We start from the raw sequence: 19,475 nt of genomic DNA on the forward strand, positions 1-19,475 counted from the left end.
TTCTCTCTCACACATCCATGTTTCTCTTCCTCTTTTTCCCTCCCTTCCTCTCTCTCTAAGAATAAAATAAAATCTAAAAAAAAAAGAACATGAGATATGGTTACGATATTATTTCAAAATTCATTGTTAAGGTACCCCCCAAATGTCAAGGGGCAAGTTGGAAGGAGAAAGGGGGAGGAGCTTTAGAAGAAACTGAGGAAAGGATTATATTAGGCAATGAGAAGAATTGGGAAAAAGCCCAAATACAGGAGAATGTAAGAGAGTTCTGGGCTCATTCTCAGGGGCCAGAAGGTTAGCCCAACTTGGACTACCACGGCGATTTAAAATACTTCCCCCTTTCGCTCTGCCTTCATTGAGAAACAAGCCCACCCATCAGGAGGAAATGAAATGAAATGAAACAATGTCAAAACATCACCTCTCAAATTTCAGGAGGGGAAATGGAGCAGTTACAACACAATTAGGTCTAAGTTTACGGTATCTGGAGCACAAATGTGTGAGAGTGATGCCAGTCACCATCAGAGAGTCCCATCAACTGTCAACAATTTATTCAAAGCAATTTTTTTTTAAACAAGAAAGATTTTATTTATTTTTAGAGAGAGGGGAAGGGAGGGAGAAACACAGGGAGAGACACATCCATCAGTTGCCTTTCACATGCCCTCAGCGGGGGACCCGGCCCAAAACCCAGGTGTGTGCCCTGGCTGGAATCAAACAGGTGACCTTTCGGGTTTGCGGAATGACACCCAAGTCACTGAGTCACAGCAGTCAGAGAGCAATTTTTTTTTTCCGTTTAAAGAAATACTCTCTCATCACCACCGCCACCGCTTACCCAACCTATGTTATGCTGGCATACATTATTAGCATATGCCCAGCTCTAATGTAAACGAGGTCCGCGCCTTGTCCTCTCATGCCTTATAGAACCATGCAAGGTGAGTCTTTTTCACAGGTAACAGCAGGAGACTCACGTGTACCGGTTTGCTCTTTCTGGTTCTCTGTTCCCTCATTCATAAAATGAGGATGCTGCTACAGCTAGAGAAGTTTGACAGCTTGCCCCCAGTCACGTAGCTGGCAGGTGTAATGGTAGAATCTGCACTCACGTCCTTCCGACTCAAAGCTCTACACTGGAATACCACACTGTGGTGGAGGAGACCCTATTGCTGAGAAGCTTATGACCCCAAACTGGTAATGAACATTCTGCTCTGAGAGCAGTTGGAATGAGTGGTTGGTAAATTGCTTTGTTGTGACACTGCCTGATGTCACAATGACACACAGTGGGGAAGGGCACTGAGCATCGTGAGTGTGTGTGAGCCTGGATTTGGTTTTAAAGTTGGCTGAAACCACTAAGCACAGACTGCGAACCGAACGCTTGGCTGTGTTATGTGTGCATGTGTGTTTGGGTCTCATGTGTTTTGTTCTGTGCGTGTTGATGCTGCGTGTGTTGTGGATATGTGCATGTGTCATGCGTTATGTGAGTGGGTTGCATAAGTGAGGGGACCTTGCGCGATGACTAATTTCTTTAATGCCGAAGACCCGGACATTCCAACAGCCAACTCTTGGTGCTCACTATGAGCTCCAGTCCCTGGGCTTTACCTGTACCGAGTCACCCCTCCTCACAGCAACCCGGCGCGGTAGCTGATGACACTGTCCTCCTCTTATGCTTGAGGAAATGGAGGCACAGAAAGGTCATCCAGCTTGACCTAGACCCCCAGACAATGAAAGGTGAAGTTGGGATTTGAACTCAGACAGATTGGCTTCCACTTCTGTGGTCTTTTATCCACTTCTGAAGTGGTGCCTGAAGCTCACTGTGTGAGAAATGATGGAATTATCCTCTTTATTCTGTGGAGGGAGAGCCCGTGGACATGTGTTGGCTAAGACAATCAGCACCTCTAAATTAAATATCAGCCCAGGTGAGCCGGCCATTGCGGCTCTTGTGGTGTGTGTGCAATTTCTATCAACCGAATGATAGGCAGGAATTGGAAAGGACCGCTGAGCTTAGGGGAGTCTTGCGGCAGGGGCGTGTGGGGGTGGGGGTGGACTGCGTTGCTCAGGAGGGCTTTGGGCCTGGTCTGGGCAGTAGGACAGGTAGCTAAAACATCTTTCTCCTGCATGGAGGGCCTTTGGGCAGCTCTAGCCACTCAGAAGGCTATTTCCCAGGATTTTGCTTGCAGCCACCTCCCTAGCCTCCATCTTACACAGCCTATGTTCTCTTAAGAATCAGCCTGGTCCCGAAGGAAAAGGGACTGCTATTGCATCCCCAAGAGGAAAGCCTCACTCAGCTGGGCTGGGGTGGGCGAGGGTGGAGAGGGGTGCACTGCTGAAGGCTCTTTCTCGGCACAAAGCACCTCACAAAAAGCTCAGCAGCAGATCCGGGCTGGCCGCAGAGAGCGGATTCGCGCGGGGAGCGGGCTCTGAGTGAGGTCACCTGACCCCTGAGTAACACAGAGCTTCTAAGCCTCTGGCTTGCCTCCGAGGCCCCGTGGCCACCTGGTCAGCAGCAGGCTGAAGATTCTTGGCCTCAGACCAAGGCAGCCTCCGCGCCACGATTCTTCCTCTGTGCCGAGATTTTGACCATCTATCGAAACCTTAAGGGCTGTGGTTCTTAAATCCCGGCATGCAAAAACACTACCTGGAGTGCTTCCTGAAAGTGCAGCTTTCTGCGCCCCGCCTGCAGAGGTTTGGACTCAGTAGGTCTGGGCTTGGGGTGAGAAATTTGCATTTTATTTTTATTTTTTTAAATTAAATTGGTTGGCACTGACATCAGTTAATAATATTACATAGGTCTCAAGTGTACAATTCTATAACACATCTCCTGTATGTTGCATTGTGTGTTTGCTCCCCAAATCCAAATCTCCTTCTGTCACCATGTATGTGACCCCCTTTACCCTCTTCTACCTCCCTCCCACCCCCTTTGCCTCTGGCGACCACCATGCTGTCATCTGTGTCTGTGAGTTTTTGTTTGTTTGTCTGTTCATTTGTTGCTTTCAGTTTTATGTCCCACATATGAGTGAACTCATATGGTTCTTGACTTTTTCCATCTGACTTATTTTGCTTAGCATGGTATTTCTCAAGACCCACCCATGTTGTTGCGAATAGGAGGAATTTGCATTTTAAATAAGTGCCCTGGTGACTGGGAACAGGTGGTAGAAGGAGCGTAATTGGGGATAGGGAAGATCTGGCATTTACTTATTCGGGAAACACAACGGCCCTGTGAGAAGGTAATATTATTTTCGTTATTCTCAATTTGTAGACGGCTACACTGAAGCTCCAAGGGTTGTACTAAACTGCTCAAATCTCAGAACTAGAAAAAGGCAGTGCTGAGGTTCCAACCCACTTAACTACAAACTCTGCTATCTGAGTCCTGGAGGAAGAATGCCAGGGGATCCGGCCGAGTGCACCCAAATGGAGGTTTGTCTCCTGGTGCCTCCTACATCTGCTCTCTGTTTCTGCCAGGCCAGTGACCCAGGAACAGGCAGGCCAGGTGATGCTGCAGTAGCAAATGGCCATTCCAACCGGTAGGGGGCTCTATTCATTATGGTCAGTCCCCGACACAGGCTGATGGAAGCTCTGTCGTGACATGTTCCCACTATTGGAGAGGTAGGGAAGGAGGACAAGGGCTCCTGAACCATACATTTCTGTCTGGAAATGACATGCATGTCACTTTTGCTCCAATTTCCTTGGCCAGACACTTAGTCCCATGGCCAAGCCTGAGTACATCAGGGTGTAGAAATGTAAAGAAGAATATAGCTGACCACACCAACCCACTCGTAAGACCTGAGTGTGTCTTCCTTCTCACGTCTCTGCACTTGCTATTGCAACCATCTAACCTGCCCCTGCTTCTCAGCCGGGCTAACTAGACTCAGTGTCTAATTCTCAAATCACCAGCCACCTGCTCGGGGCAGCCTTCCCCAGCCCACCCAGGCTGGGTTAGGTTCTCCAGTCTCCAGGGGGCGCTGGGCTTATCTCTGTTAGGGCACATGCCCTACTGTGTTGCGACTGTGGGTTTGCTTGTCTGTCCCCCAGCCCACTGGACTGTCCCGAGAGATGGGAATGTGTCGTAGTGACAGGCCTTGCGGCTGTGGCTCCTGGGAGGCAGGGGTGCAGGAGCTCAGGGGAGAAGACCAGAGTGATAAAGAGCTGGATTCTGGGTGCTTAGGGGTCTGTCCTCCCTTTCCCCAGCTGGACAGGATGGCTGGGGGCTTTAGAAAATGGGGAAGAGGAAGGCAAGAATTCTAGGCCTTCAGGATGAGCCAACTGCCGATGGGGGAAGAAAAACCCCCTGCGGAGGGGGTGGGTTGTTTCCAGGGCTTCGTTGCCCCATCATGGAAAGACACCTCAGACTCGGGTTAGTCACTGTCTGGAGCTGGCTTTGTCACCACGGGGTGGATTTCAAGAGTCCAAGGGAAGGACATTCTGCAGCTGGGAGAAAACCCTTGTCCTTCTCGCTCTGGGCCACTGATGCCCGTTGAAGGTCAGTGTTAGCAAAGGGGCAGATGTTAGTGGCCTCCTCAGAGGGAGCTTTGCCTGGGCCCTGTCCCATGGCCTCTGGGTCCTGGGGAAGGGTATTTGAGGTCAAGAACAGGGGGTCAAGGCCTGTCCAGCAGGAGATGCCTGCCCGATATGGGGCTCTGCATGGTCTGGGTTGCCTGTCGGGTGCCTACACCTGGAGTAACCACAGAAGAAAGGTGAAGAGGCCCAGAACTATGCACGGGAGTGCAGTACCAGGTTCCTTGAGCTGCACCAGGCAGGACCTATTACTGTCAACCAGGCTTCTGGGCCCTCATTGTCCCCCCACTTCCCACCTCCCACCCTGGACGCTGGGGGAAGTGCCGTTTTCAGTTCTCAGGGTATCCAATGCTCTCACTTCTGGGCTGATGGGTGCACTAACCCGACACAAATCTCGGCTTCCACACTGCATTTTCCCCAAGATGTTAAACTCTTTAAGGGTTTTGCCTCTTTGTGGTGTGGCCTTTATTTTATTTTATCTTTAAAATGAATCCAACAGGCAGAAACGGGGACATTTCACAAAGCAGTCCAGGAGATTCGGCCACAGTGGGCCTGCATTCCAGCATGACCCAGCCCTGGGGGATGAAAAGCCAGCCCTGTGGTAGCTCAGCTCTCCCATCTGCCAAGGTCCTCTCCACTCCGGTGACTCTTGCTTGGGGGCCGCCTCAACTGAAGCACACATGGGGCAGTATCTCTCCTCACCCCGGCTGTGGGACTCGAGCAAGGCTCTCAACTCTCTGGAGACCCCTTCATCAGTGAGATGGAGTTTCTGATGGGCCCCAGAGTCTGGGATGAGGATGGGTGAGAAAAGTCCTTGGGGAGCAAAGTGCTCAGCCCTCCCCCATGTGCTGCTCCCCACTTCCTCTTCCTTGGGAGCCTGCCCCAGACCCCACACTGCTCTGTCTCTGGACTAGCCCTCTGGCTGGCCCAGTTGGTCCCTGCTCAGAAACTAGATCTGCCTTCCGGGTGGGGAGAGCTGTGGGTAGCCCCTTGCTGCTGGGGCACCTGTGTCAGTGTGAGGTCTCCACCCAGGAAGGACACACGCATCACGGTGAAGGGGTGACTGGGATTTAGGGGGACTCTGAGTCCTAGCTAGGCTTGGCCTCAGAACAAGGCACAATGAGGTTTGAGCAATGGCCAACCATCTCTCTCAGGTGACTACCACACGGGTGATTGCCACTGAAAAGCCCTCCCTTTCCAATCCGAAGGTCCTTGTTCTAGAACCGGGTGTCACAGCCGCTGCTGGTGAAGTCAGCTGGGTTTGCTCAGCTTTTCTAGGAAGTACTGTTTCTTTCCCCTCGGGGCAATTAAGCTCGCGTACCTTTTAAAAAGGTTTTAAACTTTTACTGCTTCTTTTTTAAAAAACATTCTTCCCATTTCAGAACAAATGACACTTCAAATGGACTTCCCAAGACTTTGTTGTTTTGATTACAAATGTAACCCATCCATACTTTTTATACAAAGATTTGGGAGTATAAAGACACAGAAGACATAATCACTTAATATTTTGGTTTATGTCATTCTAGGCTCTTGTCTGTATACTCCCAATCATTCATATTATTTATTATTTATATAATAAATAATTATATGCAGGTGGTAACCTGCTTTTGCCCACCCCTGTCTATATCTCTATGTATGTATTTTCCACATATACATGCAAGAGTCTTATTATATATACTATTTTATAATATACAGCATAAGACCTGGCAAATAGTAGGCAGTAACTAAATATTGTCACTGCTAATAAGTATCACTTATTGACTTGCTTACAATATGCCAGGCATGGTGTTTGGTGTATACATTCTATATCATTTTGTCCTAATAACAACCCTATGCTAAGGAACTGTTGTATTTATGTTTTACAGATGAGAAACATGAGGCTCAGAGAAGTTATTTTACTTGTCAACAGTTACAAGGTAGTCAATGAAATGGACAAATGAAATGTATAAATGAAATGGTACATTTACTGGTTTAAAAGTCTTCCAAAAATTTAAGAAGAGTCTGCCTACTCAGGTGAGAATTTTTACTGAGAATGGCATAAAAACCTGTTCTGGAGGCAGAGAATCTGGCTCTGCAACTGCCCAGTTGTATGATCTGGGACAAGTAACTTAACCTCCCCGAGCCTCAGTTTCCTCGTCTACAAAACGGGATTGATGTGCAGATACGGGTTAGTACCTGCCTGGCATGTGGGAGTATTTGATACGATTCACAAATGTGGATGACAATCAGAAAAGATCAAGAAACTGCAAAAGCACATAATGTGCAGCTTGCTTTAAAAATCTCACCCGTGACACATCGTGGCAACATCGGCCAGCCTGGAGCTGGCGGGTATTATGATCTTGGTCTGCCGTGAGTCCCCATGAGGCCACGCTCACTTCCTAGGAAAGACTCGGAGGCTGAGCCGCAGTGAGACCGTTATCAGTTTGCCTCTGGGAAACAGGTAATATCTAAATGTACCCAACTCCTACATTCTTTGTGGTTTGAATAAAAATCAGGGGCAGGGAAAAATTAAAATGCATGAGATACCTGAATTTGCATAACTTGAGTTGTATTGCAGGTAGGGGTCTCCCAATTTCCCTCCTTCCTTGTGGCATCTTACCTTCTCTGAGCCTCAGTTTTTCCAAGTGTCAGTTAGGAGTAGTAACACCTCCCTTTTCAGGATAGTGTGGGGGGCAAAAAAACAATATATGTGAAGGTTTTAGCTCAGGGTATCAGTGCTAATAACTAGTTCTCTTTATGGGGCTGCATAGAGGAGGTGGTCTAAAACACAGGTTAGATCTGCGTTCAGATACTGGTTCTGCCACTTGGCCAGCTTGGTCGCCCTGGGGAAGTTCGGCAGCCTCTCTGAGCCTACCCCGTGGGATTTGTAAAGACCAAGCACTAGTGTGTGGGATACCTGGCCCAGAACAGACATCCACCATCGAAACCTATGATAAGGTCCTCCTTGCCTTCTCCTGGTCACGTCACTCTTTGTCCTTTTGATCCTTACAAAGCCTGGGCTGCATAATGCAGCACTTGACTGCACACTGCCGTGTACTGTCCTCTTGTTTTTTTCTCACAAGCTTACCGCTGGCTTTTTTCACAAGGCTCGGACCCTTGAAGGCGCCGACTGGAACACAGACTTCTTTAGTATTTCTTCTAGGGACTCACACTTGCACACGCTCAATAAATCTTGCTGCCTTGAATCGCATGTGATGGATGGCTCTTTTCCTGCTGATTTCTCACCCAGATTGAGCTGTAACCCTTGGGAAAAATTGCCGCAGCCCCCCTGAGTCCCCAGACACCTGAGCTCTTGGCTCTGCTGAATATGACAAATGCAGAAGCTGAAGGACCTGAGTGCCACCCCTGATGCCAAGGAGATGGGGCCTCTCAGCCACCTGATTCTACAACAGTGCCTTTGTGGGACAGCTGTGGCCTTAAATGGTATCAGAGCTGAAGATGCTGCCTTTATTTACCTTGCTGCTGTTTTAATGCCTAGAGCAGGTCCTTCTATGGTCCCACTAGGTAAGGGGGGGCGGCGCAGAGAAACAGTTAAACATGAAAAAAGTGAGGAAGGAGTAGAATAAGGCCCTGGCTGTAGATTTTCAACATTTGTATTTTGTTTCCACAGCTGAGCATGTCATTAAAAAGGGGAACCTTCCACCCTTTCAATTCCTCAATTATTTTTAATAGTTTACCACCAAAAAGGAGACTAAAGACAAATTAAAGTGAAATAATTGACCTTGCACGTAGGGCAGAGCTGAGAGCTGGATATGCTGATTTGTGTGTCGAAAGTTGTCCCTCCCATCACATCATTTCACCTGTAAATACTTCAAAGAATATATCTCTAATAGACAAGGACTTTAAAAATGTAGCTGCCCAACAACATGAGCACTGGTTTGGAAGGGGGCATAGTAAAGACTGGGGAGGTGTTTGGTGAAGCCAGAATGTCCTATAACTGTGCTTTGGGTGCAGATTTATTCCTTCAGCCCAGCCACACTGGGCAAGCAGGAGCAGCTGAGGGGAGAAGGAGCTGGAGTGAATTTAGGGAAGCACAGGATTGTGGTAAAGGAGGCTAGTTCAGAGGTCAGCAGCCTGTGGGTCAGGAGAACTTTGAAGGAGCCAAGGGCACCCCCTCAGCCCTACTGGGTGTCCCTGGCAGGCAGGAGGCATCCATCTGAAAGAGAGAGAGTGGCAGTAGAAGGGATGGAGCAAGACGCAGAGAGAGAAGGGGGTGGGAGGAGAGAGAGGGCCTGATATTGAGAAAGGAAAAGAGGAAGGGGAGAGCAAAAATAAGTAACTGAACACTCGCAACATGCCAGGTGTCAGGGGCACTGCCTCTGCCCCTCCAGGTTTCCAGGAGAGGCCTCCTCTCCCTACCCCCGCCCCCCTCATCTGCTCAAACCTTTCTGGTTTGTTGTTCACCCCCTCGGTGAATTACTCTGTTGGTGGAGTGAGGTTAGGGACAAGTGTTTATTCATAAGGAAAGAGGGCTATGTGCCTCTGGCACAGGAGGGGAAGGCTCCACCAGTGTGGCTGCAACTGCGGGCAGCACCTGCGGAATGGCGTCCCGCAAATCAAGGGAGAAGGAAGGCCGCAGAGACGAAGGGGTTGACTTTTCATCAGGGGGCGCCACAAGGCAGCAGTCTCCCCAGTCTTCGGTCTGTGCGGAGCTGGAATCCATGCCAAAGCTTTGGGTAGGAGGCGCGCCCTGCGCCCTCCAGCCAGTGGAGAGCTGCCTCCCTGGTTATGGCTGCGAAGCCCTGACGGGGTGGGCGGGGGCCGGGAGGGTAGCTGCGCTGTGTGTGGGGAGGGTGAGCTGGGGAAGGAGGGGGTCTCTGTAAGTAAGTAGGCAGAGTTTCCTGAGCTTCCCGGGGCTGGAGCAGGGGGTGGCTCAGGGATCCGGCGCGGCCGGCTGCGGCTGGTGCGGTCACGTCCGGCTTCCTCCAACTTGGAGACGCTGCGGGTGATATCACTGGTGGGAAGGCAAACTTCGAGGCCAGAGAGTGCCTTCCTCGAGGGCTTTGGGGCAAAAGGCGATGGCAGCTGTGCCGGCCGGTAAACTGGATGCCCGGAGGGTCTCCAGGCCCCCACCCCCCTAATATGCCTGGGCCCACGCCCTCCTGGAGCTTTCTAGTTTCATCTTATTCAAGTGCTGGCTCATCCTCCAAACCAGTGTGAAAGTGCCCAGGAGAACAGAGACTCCGGCAGTTACTTAATTGCCACTTTGCCTGTTGACGCTGCCCTGAGTGCACATTTGCCGAGCGCTTCCCTCTGGAACCTCATAGGATGGATTGCAAGAGGCGGTGGTTCAGTGAGGACCCTAACCCAGGGAAATCTTTCTTCCCTCTCTTACTAAACCAGGCCCAGGCTGGATGAGAGCTGCGGGTGGGTTACAATGGGCACAATGGCTGGTGGCCCCATGAGTCCCAGGGGATGACGTCACCAGCAGTGTGGCTTCCCAGACAGCTAGCTGATGTTGGTGAGTGCATAGCCAAAGGAGGTAGACCAAATCAACCAGATCTGAGGACTTGTCTTCACCTTCGCATAGTAATAATGAGCACGTGGAGGTCTTCCTGCGTGGCTGGCACTGTTCTGCTTAGATTGTTCGAATGCATCTCGTGCATGGTCTAAACAGGCATGATCCAATTTCGTAACATTATTCCTGATTTTACAGACGAAGAGTCTGAACCACTAATAGATGGCATCACTTGGCCAAGGTCACACAGCTTCTGGAGCCAGTGTTCTGTTCTGTCTTTATGCAGGAGAAAAACACCCATGGCACTTTTCTGAAGGAAAAACAAGCTGATGTGAGGGATTCTTTCAAAAAAGCAAATTTCAGGGCCACTGCTGAGATCACCACCCTCTCAGCAAATGTCCCCAGCGCTGAATGCATTTCTGCATCTCAGCACATGGAATGACTGACGGCCACCGTAATGACCTGCAACCGCCAAGAAAGGCTAATTCATATTTCGCAAGCTCTGTCTAATATGGTGGGGGAGTGAGTAACAAGCTTTAAAAAGATCTCCATCAAAACCAAATTACCAAAGTTAAACACTCCGAGGAATTCACCCCTCTCTCTGAAAAGCTTGGCTTCTCCCGGTACCACACTCTAGAGGACACTTAGCTTTAACTGTTGTCCCCTCTGGAGCGTCTCTGCTCTTATGTCACCAGCGTTGCTGTTGCATCTGTGAAACAGGAACGAGCAGTCTCTCTCCATTATTTCCCCACAAGCCCTCCCAGAAGAGGGCCGGGGGAGGGCGGAGGGGGGATCACGTGGGGAAGTTCTCTTTCTTCCACTGGTCTCAGTCTGAAATTCCCCAAACGCCTGGGGCTCTGCAACACTGGGCAGCAGTTGCCCTGGCATCTTGCCCCCTTTGCACAAAGCAATCACTGTTGCAGAAAATGAGGGTCCTGTGACCATTTGGCACCATCCCCTGCCTGGCATTTGCGTGGGAGGAGGAACGTTCTTTCTCCCTGACAATAGATTCTGGTCACAAACTAGGCCTTTCAGGGAAATAGCTTCCCATAGAATGACTGCCTCCAGGTGAGAACCCAGTGGTGCAACAGAAGTGACTTCCTGCGGGAAGCCTGCTAATGTCAGCTGGGAGATCAGTGACAGCCTGTGAGGGCCTCCTGCAGCTTCCCACACCCTCCCCTCAATGCCATCAGCCTGCCCCCAGGCCCCTCTGCCCTTACCCTGTTCCTCTCCTTGAATTTGTTTCAATGGTGGCCTATCTGTTCCCTGGCCCTTGTGACAAGTTAGTGGCCTAGAATTCCAGCCTCACCCCGGAATGCAGGTGTAATAATCCTTTCTCATAGATAGTGTTTCTTGCCTGGGTTACTTTACTAAGAAATCAGCATCGGTAGAATACCGTTCACTAAATTACAGAGTTTGTTCGGATTTCCCCACTCTTTCCACAAGTGTCCTTTTTCTGTTCCGGGATACAATATTGCATCACGTCTCATGTGATCTGTGAAAGTTTCCCTATTGTTCCTTATTTTTTGTGACCTGGACACGTATAGGTATTTTATTCAATGTCCCTCGGTTGGGGTTTGTCTGAGGTTTTCTTGTGATGAGTCCAGGGTTATGAGTTTTCTGGAAGACCACCACAGAGCTGAAGGGCCCTTGCTCTTTGTGCTGAATCAGGGGGTACGTGATGTCACCATGACTAATGGTGAGGTGAACCTCGATCACATGGGTGAGGCGGCTCTGCCAGGCTTCTCCACTGGAATGTTACTCTTTTTCCCTTTCTAGACTCCACAAAGAGGGGACCCAGAAAAAGCCCTGGAATTATCTTCTGGAGGGCGGTCCCTTGTAGTACAGGCTCCCCCTGCTAGGTGAGTGTCCTAGGAACCCATCTGTATCAGTGTAACAGCTGGTGTTGTTGTGAGAGGCTCCCTATGGCTTCAGTCAGTTTTTTTTTTTTAAGACTCCTTGAATGCATTTGCCCATTTCATGACGGGTGATTTATGAGCATGCCTGCACACACTTGCACTGAGTGTTCAGCAGTTTTTGACCAAAAAATGGCATGACCCCCCGTGTCCCACCCTCCCTGTTCACCCAATCTTGCCCCAGCAACTTTTCTTCGTTTCCTCGATGAAGAAAATCCTCCAAGGGAAACGTTTTCCCGATGTGGAAGAGCTGAACCAAAAAACAGCAGCAGCACTAAAAAGCACCAAAATCCATGAGTTCAAAAACTTTTGAGCAGTGGAAAAAAGTCTCAATGGGTGTAATGCATCAAATGGAGGGTACTTTAAAGGTGACTGAAATTTAGAAATGTAAGAATAAATACACAATTTTTAATAAGTAAATTATGGGGTTATTTTGGGTCCCTCCTCGTACTTAATGGAAGTGAGTCACTAGGTCCAGCCCACACTCAAAGGGAGGGAAATGAACGGCAGCTCCCTGGAGGAGGGAGAATCTACGTATGTAATGTGGACTTCTTCTCTAAAGATTTGTCTTTTCTCCATAATTTACTTATTTAATCAATTATTTATGTCAGCATGAACTCCAGGATATTTGTGTTATTATTTGAGTTATAATCCAATACTTTCTAAAATTGTTTCAGCTTTGGTCATTGGGAACTCCTTCAGGTTGGCTCCTGTGTCCTTTTCACATGCCCCCAGGTTTTTTTTTTTCATTTCTTTACTTCCTGGTACTCTAAGACGCTCTAGGCTCATCTTGTGTTTTCCTTGCTTCAGCCCCAGTCAGTTCTTTCTCCAGGGAGCCCTGGTTCCTTTAATTGGAGAATGGTATTTGGAAACCGGGTGCTGAGTGTGGGGTGTGCTGTCTGCTGCTGGGTGCCACGCCCTCTCAGCGGACCGAGTTAGGAAATGTATGTGTATACGCTAACCTGTGTGTAATACACATCTCTGCATGGATTTCTGTCTGTTTGTATACTTCGTACCGATATTTCCAACCCTAATCCAGCACCACAGGACTCATTCTGGCCTCCTTCCTCTTTCCATTGTCCCTTCTTTCTCTGACCAGGAGAAACCCGGCTCCCATTGTCTACAATTTAGATATTGTACGTATTTGTTCAACCCTGGTGTGCGTGTAGTTTCAGAATTGCTGATCCTTACAAAAAACAAAATTTTAACTAGAATACAGTGTTTTTGTATAGTTCTTTTTGTCTTTAGCCTTAATGATTCCAGTCAAAACATTCTTCAAAGTTATTTGGGTCAGCCCTTTTTATTATCCTCTTGATGGGTGCATCTTAGGATTTTCAAAGCATTTCCACACCTGGCTTTACCTTTGGTTGTATCACTATTGTTCTGTGAGGGAAGAGGAAGCCATGACTCATGGAGGTTGGATTGGCTGCCTCATATCACATCGTCAGTTGGATCCATGATTAGAACTTGGGGCTTAGGGCTTTGCTGGACCACTCTACCTTTTCTGGAGCTGCTCTTTGCTTGGTGTGTCTGGGCTGCAGAGAGAGCCGTTACGCAGATTGTCTGGCCAAAGCAGAGGGTGGAATGTGGCTGAACAGCTTGTATCTTCCTTGGTCAGGCAGAATCATCAGATGTTAGAGGAAAGGGAGGAAGCTTAGAGATAACATGGCTCAACCTACTTCCCTTACAGATGGGGAAACAGAGGCTTAAAGGTGATGTGACTTGTCCAAGATGAGCTAGCTGGCTAGAGCCATAAGTGGGGCAGGAAATAACACATGGCACTCCATCTCTGTGCTCTTTTCACCACTGTGTGTAGGTTGCAGGGTCAGAGGTCACAAGGTAGGAAAAAAAGCCCTTAGAAATTATTTATTTATTTTTTAAAAAGTATATTTTATTGATTATGCTATTACAGTTGTCCCATTTCTCCTCCTTTACTCCACTCCATCCTGCCCACCCTCTCCCTCCCACATTCCCCCCCTATAGTTCATGTCCATGGGTCATACTTATAAGTTCTTTGGCTTCTACATTTCCTATACTATTCTTACCCTCCCCCTGTCTACTTTCTACCTACCATTTATGCTACTTATTCTCTGTACCTTTTCCCCCTCTCTCCCCCTCCCACTCCCCTGTTGATACCCCTCCATGTGATCTCCATTTCTGTGGTTCTGTTCCTGTTCTAGTTGTTGGCTTAGTTTGCTTTTGTTTTAGTTTTAGGTGTAGTTGTTAATAACTGTGAGTTTGCTGTCACTTTTACTGTTCATATTTTTTATCTTCTTTTTCTTAGATAAATCCCTTTAACATTTCATATCCTAAGGGCTTAGTGATGACGAACTACTTTAACTTGACCTTATCTGAGAAGCACTTTATCTGCCCTTCCATTCTAAATGAAAGCTTTGCTGGATAGAGCAATCTTGGATGTAGGCCCTTGCCTTTCATGACTTCAAATACTTCTTTCCAGCAGCCCCTTCTTGCCTGTAAGTTCTCTTTTGAGAAATCAGCTGTCAGTCTTATGGGAACTCCTTTGTAGGTAACTGTCTCCTTTTCTCTTGCTGCTTCTAAGATTCTCTCCTTCTGTTTAGTCTTGGGTAATGTAATGATGATGTGCCTTGGTGTGTTTCTCCTTGGGTCCAGCTTCTTTGGGACTCTCTGAGCTTCCTGGACTTCCTGGAAGTCTATTTCCTTTGCCAGATTAGGGAAGTTCTCCTTCATTATTTGTTCAAATAAGTTTTCAATTTTTTGCTCTTCTTCTCCTTCTGGTACCCCTATGATTCAGATGATGGAACGTTTAAAGATGTCCTGGAGGTTCCTAAGCCTCTCCTCATTTTTTTGAATTCTTGTTTCTTCATTCTTTTCTGGTTGGATGTTTCTTTCTTCCTTCTGGTCCATACCGTTGATTTGAGTTCAAGTTTCCTTCCCATCACTATTGGTTCCCTGTGCATTTTCCTTTGTTTCTCTTAGCATAGCCTTCATTTTTTCATCTAATTTGTGACCAAATTCAACCAATTCTGTGAGCTTCCTGATTACCAGTGTTTTGAACTGTGCATCTGATAGGTTGGCTATCCCTTCGTTGCTTAGTTGTATTTTTTCTGGAGCTTTGATCTGTTCTTTCATTTGGGCCTTTTTTTTTTTTTTTTTGGTCTTGGCGCACCTGTTATGTAAAGGGGCGGAGCCTTAGGTGTTCACGGGGTGGGGTAACACTGGTTGCTGTGCTGTGACGCTGTATGTGGGGGAGGGGCCGAGAGGGAGCAATGGTGCTTGCTCCATTCTCTGCCGGATTTCAGTCACTCCCTCCACTACCCACAATCAAATTGGGCCCTTCTGGTGCTGATTCCCGGGTTTGTGTACGTTCTAGGCCCCTGTGGGTGTCTCCAATGAACTCTCCTGTGAGGCTGGGAGTTTCTCCTGCTGCCTCAACTCCCACAGGTGTTTTCAGTCAGTGGTTTGAGGCATTATTTCCATGCTCTGGAGCCCTGGGTTGTGCGGTCTGTCACTTGGTCCACCAGCTGCTGCCTCGTTGGCCAGCTGAAGCTTTTCCTGCCCCATTCCACAATCTGCCACCTCACTGGGTCCACCAGCTGCCGCCTTGCCACGGAGTCCTTTCCACTCAGCTGCCCGTCTCAGTGAGCATGTCTTCTTTATCTCCTTGTTTGTCGGACTTCCATACAGTTTGATTTTCTGTCAGTTCTGGTTGTTTTTTGTTTTTAAATTGTTGTTGTCCTTCTTTTGATTGTGCGAGGAGGTACAGTGTGTCTACCTATGCATCCATCTTGGCCAGAAGTCCCCTTTGAAATTATTTAAACAGAGTTGCGAGACTTCACCACTGTTTCCTGAATAGAAAGGTAGGTCCAGCTTCCTTCATACCTTGTGCATCCTGAAATAGGGGGAAAACTATGAAGAAATGAGTAGTGGGCCTGGAAATTTGGTCCCTACATGTCACACAATAGTGTCTTCATTCAAAAGTAGTGACTTCAGGGATCTTGTGAATTCCAGTGCTACTTTTTTTTTTTTTTTTAAATCAGTGTCGTATCCTCTCTTAATTATCATCCCCCTACTACTAAGAAACTGAGGGGAGTAGTATCTGTTCTGCCCAGGCCATGGGGTTATTTTAAGTCTCCCTACCTAACTGTAAGAAAGGAATTTTTGTCTTTATTTTCTTTTTCTTTTTCTTTACTAGCTACTGACTTCCTAATCTCTGGCATGGTGTGTGGATTACAGTGGGAATTCAACAAATATATATTGAATGAATTAAGGATCATACGAGATGCTTCAGGTAAAACTCACTTGTCACCTCTACAGCACTATGCCGACATAAGGGATCATTAGGACGTTAACCTAATGCTCTGACCTTGGGCACGTTGCTTAGCCTCTCTGGACTTCAGTATCCTCATTTGTAATACAAAATGCTCCAGGCTCATCGTATATTTTGAATTAAACTAGATGCTCGCTAAGGTCCCTTTCAGGTCTGTAATTCTGCAACTTCACTGTGCACTGTTACATTGTGAGGATTTCCAGACTGACTTAGGATACAAAAGCATCACAAACCATCGTGGGCTAGAGTGAGGATGACAAGCTGATTTCTGTTCTTGAGCGTATTCCAGTTGATTGAGGGTGGCTACCCGGACTGCAATGTTGAGACGGACTCTGAGGGTCTGTGGTACAGAGTCATAATGATTGATTAGTGATGTCTGTCATGGACACGGACTACAAAGCAGTAGCACGCTGCCAAATAAATATCTGCCATTGCCAACCTAGGTGCTCAAAACAGCAGCTGTTCTGGGATTTCTTGGAATAATGTTATTTTTCTCTGATTTTGCATGATAATGGAGAGTCCATTTGGGTGGGGAGGGGGTTTCTTGGAGGTAAACCCAGAATTCCATAGACTTTTAGTAAATCACCCTTCTGCTTTTTATTGCCTCTTTTATTTATCAGGCAAGTAAAAAAAAAAAATAATAACATGATTGACTAACTAATTGTTGAGAAGTGAAATCCAGACTCAAAATCTTTCTATCACCCCGAGATTCAAACAGATGCACGAGAATGGAGAATAATATAAAAATTCTACACCTAAACATGAGCCCATGTGTCCTATAAGTACGAGTTAAACACCTACTATGTGCCAGTCCGGCCCAGGTAAATGCATGATGCTGCAAACACAGATGATCTCTCCAGGAAAAAGGCCTTTTCCCCTTCTCCTGTTTTCTTAGGAGTGGTGGCCAAACCACTGCCTGGTTAGTGCGTGTGTGTCTGTGTGAGTTTTCTGAATGTAACCCTTGTGTTCCCCAGTCTACCCTGGAGGTGAGGAAGAGATAAGTTTTGGGTCTGAGCCCCAGAATTCCTGAAGGAAACATACAAATGAAGTTCCTTGAATCCCTTGTGGCACACAGGGGACGCTAGCCGGCCAAGGAGAGACGTTCATAGCCCTCAGCACCGTCCAGTTGCTCAGTTTGCTTTTGAAACCCAAGGGTGCTGTGAATGTGAGCATGTGCTCTGGAAGTGTGGAGAGGCCTCTGCTTTTTGGTTGGGGGATCATGTGTATTGATCCCCACACGTCACCACTTCGCAGCTGTCCAGAAATGTGTCACAGTGGAGGAGTGACCTGACAACCCCCTGCCCTTCTCCTTCCAGGTGGTCTGCCTTTGCTATACAACTTTGGCTTCCAGTTACCCTCCCTCAAGACTGGTCTTTCTCTACCTTCCAGGCAGTTCCTGAAAAGGCTGCACTGAGTGAATGATTACTTCAGGACTTGAAATAGCTTTTTTCCTGTCCCAGATACAACACAGTCACTTCCCCAATAGAGCCATCGCTCCAAGAGGAACAGGATGTCCTTGTCACGGAGCCAAGAGGGTCACGTGATCAGACAGCCAGGGGGCCTCCTGGGACCTTGTTTCCCCCGAAGCTGTTGGCCACGACTTGTCCACAAAAGCGGATCTGGCAAGCCACCCTGAACCTACACTCTTACAGGGTTTCGGTCCAGAGCAATTTCTCCAGGGAATAAATGTTTGATGAACTAGAAGGGTAATAGGGGAGAATTCCTGTGGAGCATCTTTGGTGGCCACATGGAAATAAACCCAGCACACACACGCTTCTGCGCTAGAGTTGGGGAATCCCCATGACTCCTTATCCTTGTCCTCGGTGGCACTCTTCAAGGAGGCCGCAAAGTTTGGACATGCAGCTCAGCTTGCTGACTGGGGAATTCTTGGCCTAGCCTGGAGCCAGCTGGAGTAGAGAGTGGAAGCAGAGGGAGGAAAGGTTCACCTTAGAATCCAGGTCAGGTGGAGGAGAAAAGGCATTTACCAATGACAAACCAGCCTTAACCCTAGCTCCAGACCCTCAGACCTCGCAGGCACATGGTCAGGTTTTATTGGGAAGTCACCAGGCACTTCAGGGGAAAATATAATGTAGGCAGCTGTGCAGGAGCAGGGGTGGGGGAGCCAAGAAAGGTCTTCAAGAGGCCTAAAGAAGGGGGAAACTAGCTGAGTCAGAAGCCAACAAGAGGAACCTGGACTAGAGGAACTTGGTCCATAGAGTCAGAGGCAGCCTCATGCTGGGAGAGAGGTGTTTTTTTTGTTTTTTTTTTAATCTTAAATTTCTGGTGCTATAAAAATCTTGAAGAAACATAAAGCAATTTACATTTATTTAGTAAGACCTTCCAGTCAAAAGTCACATTTGAGGTAAATAGGAGAACTCCCAATCAGAGTAGGAAAAACTTCCAGAATGCCAGAACCCTAAGCAGATTTTCCAGGGCCCTCTGGTCTTGCTGCTCAGCCCCTTCTCTTCTCTCCAAGAGTGAAATAGCAGATTAAACTCAAAAGCCCCAAGGCTCTTGGCCTCTGAATGAATTGAAGCCAGCCATCGCACAACTTCAGTGCGTGCCTGCGTCATGGGGAAGGTGGGAAAAGCCATCAGGCCAAGCAGCAGCCATCGAAGCTGAATTGGTTACAGTGCCCAGTTGCAGTTTCAGCAGGAGGGAGTTTATCTGGGGACTCTGGAAAGCTTGAAGAATTGTCAAAAGGTCTGGAGGAGCAGGCTTGAGGCTGAACCTCTGTGAACAGCCCCCAGAGCCACACTGCAGGTTTGGGCTGGGAGGGAGCAGCTGCCCCACAGCCAGGACACTGCCGCCACCGCCACCTCCAGACCCAGGAACCTGCTGCACCTGCCATCACTTGGGCCTCCCAAATATGTGCCCTCACTCCTCCTTTTTCTCCTGTGGGTACATATCAGTGGCAAAACCTAAGCCACATGTCTGTACCTAGCAGCAAAGGAAGATGAGAAGCGTCTACACACACACACACACACACACACACACTCAATCAATCCATTAGTGTGAATATCCTTAAAATGTGGCAGAGATGCAAAGCCTTTTGAGAAGTCAGGAATGACAGATATCAGCTACAAGGTGTCTGTGAGCTGTGTGGCCTGGGATACCCAGGAAAAGTCAGTGTGAGAAAGTGCCTCCCTCAGTAGCACTATGTGTTCGTTTGGTCTTAGACAAATAGAGAAGTAAGAAATGCTTGTGTTCTAGGTTTATGCAACCAACCCAAACTGTCATCATCATTTAGTTTTAAGATACTTTCAAAAAGAAACTGAGTCAACTAGCATGT

General features: G+C 47.9%; 1 long non-coding RNA gene across 1 annotated transcript in view; it reads left to right on the forward strand.

Annotated features, from left to right (window-relative positions):
• The window catches only part of LOC128781392 (uncharacterized), a 30,232-nt gene extending 11,020 nt beyond the window's left edge, over positions 1-19,212 (forward strand). Inside the window, exons 2-3 of the long non-coding RNA XR_008427358.2 lie at positions 16,049-16,144; positions 17,500-19,212. This is a non-coding gene — a long non-coding RNA (uncharacterized lncRNA). The remainder of the gene's footprint in view (positions 1-16,048; positions 16,145-17,499) is intronic.
• The last annotated feature ends 263 nt before the right edge of the window (positions 19,213-19,475 follow it).

The sequence above is a fragment of the Desmodus rotundus genome, chromosome 7 (assembly GCF_022682495.2).
Source record: "Desmodus rotundus isolate HL8 chromosome 7, HLdesRot8A.1, whole genome shotgun sequence".
NCBI lineage: Eukaryota > Metazoa > Chordata > Mammalia > Chiroptera > Phyllostomidae > Desmodus > Desmodus rotundus.